This window comes from Armigeres subalbatus, chromosome 1, assembly GCF_024139115.2.
Source record: "Armigeres subalbatus isolate Guangzhou_Male chromosome 1, GZ_Asu_2, whole genome shotgun sequence".
In the NCBI taxonomy this organism is placed as follows: Eukaryota; Metazoa; Arthropoda; class Insecta; order Diptera; family Culicidae; genus Armigeres; species Armigeres subalbatus.
Genome location: NC_085139.1, coordinates 3,192,103 through 3,205,244, shown reverse-complemented (window position 1 = coordinate 3,205,244; position 13,142 = coordinate 3,192,103). Strand labels below are relative to the sequence as shown.

General features: G+C 38.1%; 1 protein-coding gene across 1 annotated transcript in view; it reads right to left on the bottom strand.

Annotated features, from left to right (window-relative positions):
• LOC134219740 (adiponectin receptor protein) overlaps window positions 1-5,441 on the bottom strand; it is a 55,171-nt gene extending 49,730 nt beyond the window's left edge. Inside the window, exon 1 of the mRNA XM_062698604.1 lies at window positions 4,833-5,441. The gene's annotated coding sequence lies outside the window, so the exon portion shown is untranslated. The remainder of the gene's footprint in view (window positions 1-4,832) is intronic.
• Window positions 5,442-13,142: the final 7,701 nt, after the last annotated feature.

Below are 13,142 nucleotides of genomic sequence, written 5' to 3'. Positions count from 1 at the left end.
AAACCCTATAAAACCGGTAGTGATCTTCTTCATAACATATACTTACCATCCCGAACTTTTTAAAGCGCCCATCATAAGTTTAACCATGGGGCTGTTCTTGATGCATGAATAAACGTTGCGTTCGCATTTGATTTTGTCCAGATTCTCGGTACCTTCTATTCCGAGCAGCACCCGACCCCAGCTAGGTTTGTATTTTTCACCACGCCGCTCCGGATATAAGTCGTAGCCCCACTGTTTTCGTCCGTCGTCATTTCGTCGGTCGATTACCGCGTTCGGGATAGGCGGTGTTCCTTTTTGATTAGATTTATCAGACGAATTAGGGTGACTCAGTTCGCATTGAGGGTAAATCGCCCAATAATTAGTTTTTTTTTTCAAAAATCTTTTCTTAAAATTGGGTTTTATGTTAAACTCTCCAGATTATTCAGTGATTCTACGTGAGTATGGATTTCCTCCAGAGATTTTCCCAGAAATTTCACATTGAGTTTCTTCATAATTCTTAATAATTCATCAAGGAGGAAGTCCTGTTCTAATTTCTAGTGAAAATGTTCAGGAAATATCCTGCATTACGCCTTCCTGTGCCTGCGTAGCTACGAAGCAAGACCATGCTGATGTAAACTGGGTTCAATTCATGGTGCGATGTAGGGAGATTTTGGAATTTGCAAAACTGCTTAATAGGATTGGAATTCTCATCCAACAATTATGGGAAATGTCTCATTCATTCCTCAGAACTCCTGGATGAGAAAATCCACAAAGATCAGAATTCTTGAATAAGAATTTCATTGAAATTCTAAGATAAGGAACTCCCCATGATTCCAGTAGTATGAATTGCCTAGAAACATGATGAGGGCATTTTCCAGAATACGTAGAGTTAATGTCCCCATAACTCAAGAGGGACAAACTTCCCAGAGTTATCGACAGAGGATATTTTTTCAGAATATCTGACCTGGGGCGAGCGATTCCAGAGTATCCTCGGAATAGGGATTCCTCTAAACTTCTAAACAAGGAGTTCCTCTAAACTTCTGAGGGTTTTCTCAAAATGCGTGCATAAGAAAATGTTTTAAACTAAGGAGTAATTACCCAGAATATGTCTGAGCATTCTCCAGAGTTTCGGAGAAATTTTCCAAGAATCCCTAAGGAGGAATAATCCAGAATTACTGAAGAACGAGTTCCCGTTCCTGGAGGAAGGCTGAAGTTTTCATGAATTCTCGGAGAAAGATTTATCCATAATTCCTAAAGAGAAGTCCTCAGAACTTGTGAGGGAGAAATTCTGCACAATTCCTGAAGATAGAAAACCCCAGAATTCTTAGAATAAAAGTTCCTTCAAAAATATTGAGTGTTTAATCAACAGAAGGCGCACATTTACTGATTTACAACATACTTATTCTCAATTTATTGAAGAAATGTTTCTAATAACTTTTTTTGAATATTAAAAAATCAATCATAGGATGGCACTAATATTTATAGAATGTCTTTTGGCATATGCTGAATAAGAGTGATTTGCTAGTATAATATTATTATTGAAAGCAAATTAATTCAGAAAAGTTAACACTCATATTAGTTTTTCCTGCGGATTCAGAATACGTGAAATCATTGATTCCCTTAAACAGAATTCGAGAAAAAAAATCTAGAGTAGAGAGGGCCGGGCTCCCTAAAATCCTTGAAAAAAACTTCCCATAAATTCTGAAGGGGGTAAATCTTCAAAAATCCTGGAAAGGAATTCCCAGAATCCCTAGTAGATTTTCCCAGAATTCCTGGAGAAGGAATTTCCAAAATTTCTTAGGGAAGATTTCCTCAGAATCAAAGAAAAGGAAGTACCCAGAATTTTTGGTGAAGAAATTCCACAGAATTCTTGAAGGAGGAATTGCTGGTGGTAAAGTTTTCCAGAAATAATGCGGATAAAATACATAAGATTACTTAGGGAAGGAATTTCCCGCATTTCCTAGAGGAAGGATTTCCCCACAATGGCACTGGTAAGATTTCTTTGTTTAGAACTAGTTATGTAGGAGGGTGTACGCCAATATTTCTAGCTCTGTTTATGTAACATACCTCAATGATGCTTTCCTTTCCGTAGTCAGTCCAGGTGCTAAATTTCGAAATATATTGTATATGATGCACATCTAGTGTAAAGGTTCTTCTACAACTCTGCCTAAAAGTTCGTTATGTGAAATCCACAACTAACGGAATTGCAGTGACTTAAGCTAAATTATTGAACCTGCCATAAGACGAATTTAGTACTGTTCCTTTTAATTCCACCACGTTGTAATCTTTATAGATACGTATTTTGACCTCAACTGTTAGCAGTCTTCATTGGCTCGTACTTGACTCGATTGCTGATATACCGTGCTGTGCCCTTATTCCAATCAGCGCCTAATTCCGTTCACGCAAGACAAAATGATAAGTAATAAAGAGTTTTTGACTAAAAACAACAGAAAAATATCCTTGTACTTTTATATGGTTATATATGCATGACATGAAATGAAAACCAGCGTCATTTTTAGCGATTAATAGTGAAAATTTAAACAAAATTTGTTGGTCGTCACTACGAGCGCCATTTTGACTGTTTTCATTAACCCACTTGCTAAGAACGTCTGTCATAATATTTAAGCATTTTTAATTGAAAATTTGCCCTGGATTTCAAACACAGCAGCATAACAAGACAAAACAGGTAACATTATAGCGTATTACCAAATTGTTGTCTGTATTTTCCCGATAGAAAATGCTGAAAAGTGAAAAATATCTTGACCGGAATAAGGGTACATCTAAATCTACTCGTTCCTTATTCCGTTCATTGGGTTTGGAGGATGGATTCCGAAAATTCCATGTTTGAGAATATAATCTATGAGCAAGAGAAGGTACATCGTACATGAATCCATATGAATGGTGAACATTTGAAATTCCATCCCGCAAGCAGGCAGACCGAAAGGAATTCCGTTAACGACTCTACTCGAAAAGGTTATGGGACCTTTTCCAACTCGTGCCGGGAAAACACAGTTTTTTCAGTTAATGATTTAATGGTGATTTATAAACTGAATGCTCGACAATGTTAAGAAAGGGTTTCCGGAGAATACGGGCAGTTTTAAACAGCACTATCCATAATTGCGGCATTCTTGTTTAAAAGTTTTATCCGGAAATTTCTTGGCGAATTTCTATAAAAAAGCACTGCCCTCTCTGAGCTGCAAATAAGGTTATGTTTTACCGAAATCCGAGAATACTTCGTAGAAGTAGGGTTATAAGTGTAGTATATAGATGAAGCATACAAAGAAAAATAATATTATTTTTCTTTATGCTTCATCTATATACTACAATAAGGTGTAAAACTCCGACAAGGAATCGTATCTGTCCTTTTCTGTGGTACCTAATGCAAGTGGGCAGCTCTAGCATCAATGTTCATGTTGAATATATCTCGAATAGTAAGTGAAACAAACGAAAAAAAAAAACAGTCATCTTGGCTACACTAAGGAAATATCATTCATTGTGTTTTATATTTGGAAGGAAATTACATTTTAAGAATTTTTTGCAATATTATAATAAATGAAAAGATGGATTTGTGAGAAAAATGATGCCTGGTATTTGCATTTCCAAGAAATCAAATGTTTTTCGGGTGATTGGAATTAGGAACACGGATGAACGGAATTAGGAACAATGCCATTTCAGATGATTGGAATAAGGACCACATAATTGGTCAATTTTGTTTTCACTAGTGGAGCCTAAGTCTATGAATGCATTCCAACATATTTTATTTTTAATTGTATATAGAAAATGACACTATGTAGCGAAATTGCAGCTTCAAAAGACTAAACGGCTATTTTTTAGAGCTTTTAGACACAGCGCATTGTCTTAGGTGAACGGAATAAGGGCACAGCACGGTACTCGGATGTTGAAGTTATCACCGTCGGAAGCCGAACACGTGACCTGTACCTGTGCAAACAAGTTCTGCTGCAAGCAATCGACTGGAAGCACTGACGTGTGCGTTGCAAAGATGTTAACTCAAGAGAGTTTTAGCATAATGTAAACAGGAATTGTCATCAGCTAATTGTGTTTACATTATGCTAATTTCCAATGGGGCTATAAATCTTGCAATCATCAAGTTTTGTACAAGGCGCACGATGTCCTTGTTTTTCATCACAGTAGCCAAAATTGGGCTACTGTGATAAAAAACAAGGACATCGTGCGTTTTGTACAAAACATGATGAAAAATTGGGCTACTGTTATGAAAAACAAGGATATCTGACACAGTCTTCAGAACAACCGTTTACTAGGCCTAAACTATGCAAATATGAGAAAAGAAAAAAACTTCTAGATATTTTTTTTCCAAAAAAAAAACAGAATCCACCTAGCGGCGATGATGCCTTTCTCATGTATTATAAGATGTATTGACAAAATCACATAAGGTCAAGAAAGCACTTTAGGGAAATAGATCACATGTTTTGTATCATTTTGCATGTTTCAAAAGTTTGTTTTTGGAGTAATCCTATAGCCTTTCGGTACAACTTTGTTGTGCAAGAGAGGCAAAAATATAATTCTGGTATGGAGTGTGAAAATAGCAGACCTATTCCCCAACTTTTACATAGTTAGTGCACTGCCGTGAATCGCATATCTATGCTGGGTTTGCTATTCGTATGCGATTCACGGCAGTGCATGTCCTCTCACCATTTTGTACTTAAAAGGTGACTCAATGCCAGCCCTGTAGGGTTATCACTTCCTGATACTTCGAATTCACAACTCCCTATCAATCTATATATACCTATGATTCAACAATCATCAGGACGTGGGCCTGAAAAAAGCTTATCGTCTATCATTGAAACAGGATGTTATTATGTTAATAATCTTACCTTTTTCCTAGCTGGCTCGTCAATCCAAAAACTTTGTGACGTTTTAAAATTTGCAAAATAATTTGTTTTGCTCAGCTGCTTACTTGCTCCCCGCTGCTGATGTAGTTTCACCTTTGAGCTAATTTTCTCTCGTTGTCCAGCAGCACACTATTTTGCACTGAGATTTCAAAACTATCTTCTTCCAAATAACACTATGCGCGAATTATTCCCAGTGGAAAGAAACTTTATCTTCCGGAGACAAAGACTTCCTATTTTCTCTGATTTCTGAAGTGTGCTGACGGAAGTGCTGCACCACAAAAATGGTACCAAAATGCACTCCCCAGCTATTACGTGAAACCTCGGGTTGGGGTGTCGAAATCGATTCTCACTTTTGCCACAATACGCGAACAATGATGTACACTGTCGAAATGGATACCAACTTCACGCACTCGCGATGCTACGCAATAGAGCTCGAAACGGGACTTTCAGAGGTGTTCCTATTTTTTCGCACTTCAGCACTGCGCCTTCTGCAATAATTCTACGTATTATGCGTGTCCGTTCGACACGGGGTCGTATTCTGAAAAGACAGTCACTGATCTGCTGGTCTGGTTTGCTGCTGCTTGCGGTGGAGTAATTCGCGATGAGAAGTGAGAGAAGAAAATCGATCCATCAGTCGAACACGCACACATCCACACACGAAGCAACTTTGCATAAAAAATTGTGTGGAAAAACAAAGAGCTGTCAGATTTGAGCTTTTGATTGTGTTTGCCAGGGCCGCATTCTACGTTTACTTCCACACGGGAACTAAAGTATACAGTATACTATACTGTATACAGTATAGTATACTGTATACAGTCGGGATTCACTGGTTATGGCATTTTAATACTTGGGCCACTGTTTAGTTGGGCCTCCGCTTGTAGGGTCATGGCCCAACTAAAAAGCAATCGTCGTCAAAATTTAATATAAACACGGAAAACGGAATTGAGTGTCACTATGCACATCATTTGTGATTGTTGACGCCATTTTCCCCTAATTTGAGTTCCATTTATTATAGTGCCCTTTGAACTAGATATCTCTGGAGTACCAACAACAGGTCAAGAACAAGAAAGATACACTGACAAAAATCCAATCATATCCATTATGTGTGGCACACATAATTTTTGACTATAGCATTTCCCACATAACGGCTATGTGAATTTGCATAGCGTATATGTGGAAACACACATAACCGGTATTAACTAATAACCTTTATGTGGATTCTCCTATAGCGGATGGTTATTAACGCACACATAAAATTCATTTGTAAATTTCTTTAGATTTTTGCCAATAAAAATGTGTGGATTTTTATTAGTGTAGAGTCAATCTTTGCATCGCAAAACCCTTGTATTTGTAATCAGATTCATGCCAATTCCTACGAGTGAACCAGTATAAATAAGCTATCGAATGTAATAAAGAGAGAGTTGTATCGAATCGTTACCAGAGAACAGACATCTATCAGTGTTTTATTTGTCCAGTGTACAAGTCCAAAAGGAGATTACCCACAGAAGCCAAGGTGCCTTCCAGAACCAGCAATCGTTAGTTATTGGCGTCAACATTGGTCCTTGGAGCCGGATTGCGAAGGCCCCTGTTTTGTGACAGATATATGAACTGTACCCAAAGTGCGCGAAAAGCAACAGTTTTTGTGCTAACATTTAGCAAGCGCTATTCTTCCTCTTCCTCAGATTTGCGCCCTTTTCCACTGTTGCTTCAAAGCTTCAGCTTGACTAACATCGTTCAAAGATAATTCGGCCTCACCTGAACAATCATCAACATAATGATTCTCCGTAATGATGTTAACTGCATCTGGATAATTCTTTGAAAACTTTGCGGCATTTGTGTTTTTTACAAATTGAGCACATGCGGGAGAACACGTAGCTCCAAATGTCATAACTTGCATGACATAAACCTCTGGCTTTTTGTTCGGGTCATCGCGGAATAAAAAACATTGAGCCTTCTGATCAGCTTCTCTAATTTTAACCTGGTGAAACATCTCCTTAATATCACCCACTACCGCGACACCGTGTTCTCTAAATCTAATGAGAACACCAAACAATGATGCTGTAGCATCGGGCCCAGTTAGGAGTTTTGAATTCAATGACTCTCCATGAATTTCTGCCTTGGCATCAAAAACCAATCTTGGCATTTTATGCTGATTAATTACTAAAAAGTATGGTAAATAATAAGTCTTTTATCAGCATATTTAATGTCATTCGGATCGAGCTTGCGAGCATAACCCTTATCTACATATTCCTCAATTTTATTTGTATACCAGGTTTTAATGTCTGGATTACTTGCCATTTTCTTTTCCTGAATTTTCAATCTTCCTAATGCAGATTGATAACTATCAGGAAACTGAACCTCATCATCCTTCCATAATAAACCAATTTAATAACTACCATTATTGTATTTCAAAGTTTTATGCATGATATCGTTAGCTCTTACTATATGTTTCGATAACAAAGGTTTTTCAGGAGCCATAACACCAAATTGCTCAGTTGAAAAATAACCTTTGACAATTTCATTAAGCGATTTTTCTTCAGATTTTGTTTCAATGGCTAAAACAAATGTTGTGTTGTTGGAATGAGATTTTGAGCTTTCGCAACCATATACTACCCAACCTAATCTTGTTCGCATAGCAATGGGCTCATTAAATCTTCCACTGCAAGATTCTAGACCATTCATCAAGTATGCACACTTAAATCCAAAACTTTGGCTCGGTAATAATTTTTACTGATTTTATCCGGTAAAATGAAATGTTAACCGAGAAATCAGTAATTTGTGAAGTGTTTACTGATTTTTGTAATGAAGTATACCGATACCTCAGCAATATGAAACGGGTTACAGGATATCGGTAAAAACAATAACCGAGCTAGCCAGTTCAACAAACATCTGTTGAAGTTGTCAAAAAAAAATACTGATTGCCCAGTAAAAATTATATTGTTTGCTGAGTTTCTCGGTAATAATTTCACCGAGCCCTGTTCCAAGCATACTTGCACGACGCTTGATGTGGCACCATATTTAAAAATACTCGCGTGTGGAAAAAATAGTTCAAGTGAAATTTCAACATTCAGCAGTGCGAATCGCCACTAAAAGTGACAAAATTAATTACGATGAAGACTTTTGAGGACGATCCGAACAACCTGACGATCTCTGAGAATTATGCATGCGGAGTGGATGGAGATATTTCGATTTTCCGGATTTTGGTTTGTTCCACGTAAGCTATCCCCCATGAGAGCGAAATTATGAAACAGAACAGCATGTGAAGATCATCAAGGTTCAAATGGAATATTAGAAGTTCCGGTAAGTAGAAACAAACCAATGTGCCAGCTAAATGTAAAATTATTCAAATTTTTCAGAAAACTGCCGTTGTGTATCCGTGCAGCTTATTCACATGAATCCTCCATCGGGTGTGGTCTTCAAATCGAGAGGGGCTATAAGTGTTGTTTGAACTAAAAGCATTGAACTTAAAATAAATAAAAAAATAATAATTATGATCAAAACATTAATCAACTTTGTTATTACCTTCATTTCGTTTGTGAAATTGCATTTTCTTCAGTAATTTTTATTACAGTGATCCGTATTCTTTTTACAAATCCACCTGTACTTTTTACCGAGTTCTCAGTAATCGTTACAGATCAGCTCAGTAAAATTTGACATTTCGTCAACGAAAAAGCAGAACCGAGGGCTCGGTAAAATGTTCAACTTTTTACTGAGCTGCCTACCGAGAGCTCAGCTGTTGAGAAATCGGTAATTCATTTACCGAGCCCGTTAGAAAAAATTAAGTGTGTGCATGTGGTAAACCTAACAAAATTGTAGGAACTGCATTTCTATAGCTCGAAACTTCTGCATCTCGCAAATATGGGTACTTTTGTTTCAATTTACCAAAGTCTACAGTTTGTTTCGGTAATGACAATTGGTTAACTGTCCTTACCTTTTAAGAAAAACTGTTTCCCACTAGTTCCTTTATCTTCATCTCAATCTCTAGACTTTGATTTTCATCCTGGTACTACCGTTTGTCCAGGATATGGAAAGTGGTTTAATCTGCCCTTTAACATTGAGCTGTTTGCTTATCTTCTCTGATATCAAAGTTGAAGATGAACCGGGATCGTAAAGAGCGTATGTTTCGATCCTGACCGAACCATTTTCAATTATTACAGGCATTATCTGATACAATGTGCTGCCCTTATTCAAATGTAGGTTTACGTTCTTTTCCTCTAAATTCACCTTTTGACTTCTGTGCAAAAGGTAGTGATGGGTTTTTGACTTACATCCATCGACATTACATATTTTTCCCCATCTGCAATTGTAAGCATTATGACTCGACGAATTGCAACATGTAAAACATAATCTGTTTTGTTGAACTAATTTCATCCTATCTTGTAAATCCATTTGTTTAAATTCTCCACATTCTGTTGTTTTATGGCGTAATTTGCAGACAAAACAAGTAATACCTGGTTTAGCAGTAACCTGCTTTCGATCATTATTAATTGAATGTACATTCACAGGCTTATTCAACCGTTTGGGTTGCTCCGACAACATGATAACCGCTAAATCCTTGCGGTTTTAGCCAATTGTAGAATACTTCTAATGTCGGAGCCCTTAACTGAATTTGGTTTTGTGCATTAGCTGCTACCTGATTATGAGCGTTTGCCGCTGCCTGGAGTTCTGTAACATGTTTCAACCAACTCTGGTACAAACTGGATGGCAGCCTACCACTTAAATCTTTTAACAATCTCTGATCGTTAAGGTAATCTTCCTGCTTTAGAAGTTTCATGTTTGTTACCATGTTTTCTAAAGCGGAAATGAAATCAATCATAGTTTTGGGATTATCCATCCTAGGAGGTTTAGCAGACATCAACTCGTCTAATAAACTATTGTAAACCACTTGCGGTCTACCAAATTGTTGCTCAAGGCGGACTAAAACGGATGGAACGTTATCCGCATCTACCATAAGCGGGGCTACTGAAGTCATAGCTTTCCCTTTAAGATATTTATGCAGTCTATTTAAATTGTCTAAATTCGAAAATCCTCCAGCAACTGTAGTTGTATCGAAGGCTGTCTTAAAACGAGGCCATACTTTATAACAACCATCAAAATATGGGAGTTCTGCTAGAGATTGTCTAGCTAGCAAATTTACTATTTGATTCGAAGAGGCTGTTGTATGATTAACCGGCACATTTGAGGGAGTAGAAGCATAAGAAGTAGAAGGGATACAATTGAAGATGATTCTTTTTTCCATTTTCAGATTCATTATTTTAAAAAATTCTTGAAACATCTTATTTTGAGCTTCTTGTGTTTCCTTGTGAATTTTCAAGAATGTATCTAGTCCTCTAGATTCTTTCTCTTCAAATATTTCTAGTTTAGAGTAAATCTCTAAACATCGTGGACATTGCCAGGTTTCTTCTTCCTTAGGTAAAGATTCTAAATTGACACAAGATTGATGAAACCATAAAAGGCAATCATCGCATTGAATCATTGACTCTCTTTCATCGGAACGAGTGCAGAGCTTACAATTTCCCTTCTTATTTTCTTTATAAACAATTTGCAACATTTTGCTACTTTAACTGAAACGGGATCACTGCACCAAAACTGACAAATTATTTTTCACACGAAACTTTCTGATAGAACTTTCGTCCTAAATCTCTAATGATCTAACTTATCACTTATTACTAACCCTCTGATCTAACTTCGCTACCACTCGTCTCTAGATGGATTGACTTGGTCGACCGTCCGTCGCGCCCAAGAGCCTTTTTCACCACAGTCACGAATTTCTTCTTTGTAATTTGACTTGGCCGACCGTCCGTCGCGTCCAAGGACCTTTTTCACCACAATCACGAATTTCTCCTTTGTAATTTGACTTGGCCGACTGTTCGTCGCGTCCAAGAGCCTTTTCACTTCTTGCTTGTTGCAAATAATTCTCGGGTTACTTCCGAGAATTGATTGATTACTCTCAATGCACTTTCACCGTTATCGTTCTTTTACCTAGACCAATCACCCGTCGTGTCTTAGGATTTCACTATCAAAGCAAGAACTAGTCACAACGGTCACCGTGAGGAAAACACTTAATTCCTCTCTGGAACGCCACCAAATGTTTCTTTAACCAAGAAACCTACTCTTCTCACGATGACACCGATTTCGCAAAATCAATGAGAGACGGTCTTTCTTTTCTGACAAATGAAGAATGAACTCTACTCTAACGATGCTGAGATGGTAATAATTTTATTTCCTATTTCTACTTACAATTATGGATTTTCTTATGTCTAAGTTTTACCTGATCCTAACGTCTTTACCTGACCTGACGCCGATCTTCCCGCCACGCCGTCATCACGGGTAGTTTATCATTTCTTTCGTCGTCTCTTGGCTTTGTTTATTTATTGTCTTTCGGTGACGCACCAAACCATATTCGCATTCCGACCCTATCATAAACGTACATTTTCTTATCTTTATGCTAAACTTTATTGCTCAGACATCAACACTCATACCTGAACACGACACACAACCATATGATCGATTGTGTTAAACCATCATTTCGATCATCAGTAGTCAGTGAAAAGCGTACGAAGCAGTACGAGCAGCAGAAGACAGCAGTGCAAGTTTGATTGTCTCGGGGTACGGACGCGTCGCTTTCTGCAAAGCATTGTTCAGACAAGTGAATACCGAAGTCAAAAACGAATTCCGAAACCAGTTACAATGGAAGTGATACCACAAGTGAGCAAGCTGGAAAAATCTCTACCATCATTTCCAACTAGTGCGATTATTGGACGCAGAAGTTAACCTACGGAGAACTAGTGCGAAATCAGATTTGATGCACATCGCTGACCGGTGCGAAAATTTGCGGCGTGCTTTCTTGGATGGCATTCGTTTGTTTCAACCGAACACTATGGTCAGACTCATCAAGATGGAGTTTCTGCGTGTTTGGTCGCAAGTATCCATCAACATTTACCGTGATTTGATGGTTGCAGAAAAAGTGGAGGATCCAGATGCCGGAAACCTTGTTGAAGCAGACTGTAAACCCGTCGTTTCCAGTGCACCAGTGCAAAGTACGAATTCTATTGCGAAGAAACCACCGACAGAGAAAGTAGTGAAGTGCTCAATTTGTCCTGAATTTCACAGCCTCACACAGTGCATCACGTTTAAGCGAATGGAATCATGGAAAAAGCGCCACTTCATGAGGAATCATGCCCTCTGTTTTTTGTGTCTTCAATCCGGACACAGCAAAGCCGAATGCAGAAGTGAACAAGTGTGTGTGTATTGTGGCAACCAACACGCTTCCATTATTCACGACGGTCGTTTACCGTAACGGTCGTTTACAGTAACTCACCACACCACACACGCTACACACGCACGTGTGTCGCGAAACACATGCCCACCTGTGTGATGTGAATATGTAGAAAAAAGATGTCTCGACTTCTGAAGGATTTGGGATTTGAATTGCTAGAAGAAACTGTTTTCTTCGAGGACAACCAGTCAACAATTCGAATCGTGGAGAACATGGAGGAGTTTGGACGTTTGAAGCATCTGTAAAGCTACATTTCCTGAAGGACCTGGTGCGTGAAGGACGAATTCGTCTGGAGGATCTATGCTCGGGAAATCAAACAGCAGATATTATGACAAAGAGTTTACCGGTTCAAGCATTTCAACGTCATCACAGGAATATAGGTCTAATAGACAGCAGCGCTTGATGGAGGGTGTTAAGTCTACAACACTGCTGACCATTCCGCCAGTCTATAGACTGCAAACTGGACACGACTTGTGCTAAATCAGTTTTAATCCAAATTAGCTAAAATTTTCAGAGGACACTCAAAACATGATAAAGAATCAGATGAGCACTGTGGAGCAAAATCGATTTTTTTATCCACCCTAATAAACACGCTTTTGTTATATTCTCGCTAAAAACGTTTCTCGAGTTAAACTTCTGCGCCAATTCCATAACTCATAACTCTGTTAAATATCCGCATAAATACGTTGTTGATAAAAACCAAACAACACATTGGCTGTTATTAGTAAGGGAAAACATCTATGTTTGCTTAGATGACAATTTCAGTTCATTGTCGGGACGCAGTTAATGTAAATTTTAAATAGCATCCCCCATTATGGTGAGCGTGGAAAGCTACATAAACCTTACTGTAACTGTTGCACTGAAGCCCTACCCCGACATGTGCGACATCTGGTTTTGGTTCTAAAATGTAAACAACAGTATTAATTCTCTACCACCTTTTTGTTATGGCGAGGCAACTTTTATGCGCACTTGTTTTCGATATTTTATCGAAATCAAACACAATCATGCAGCAA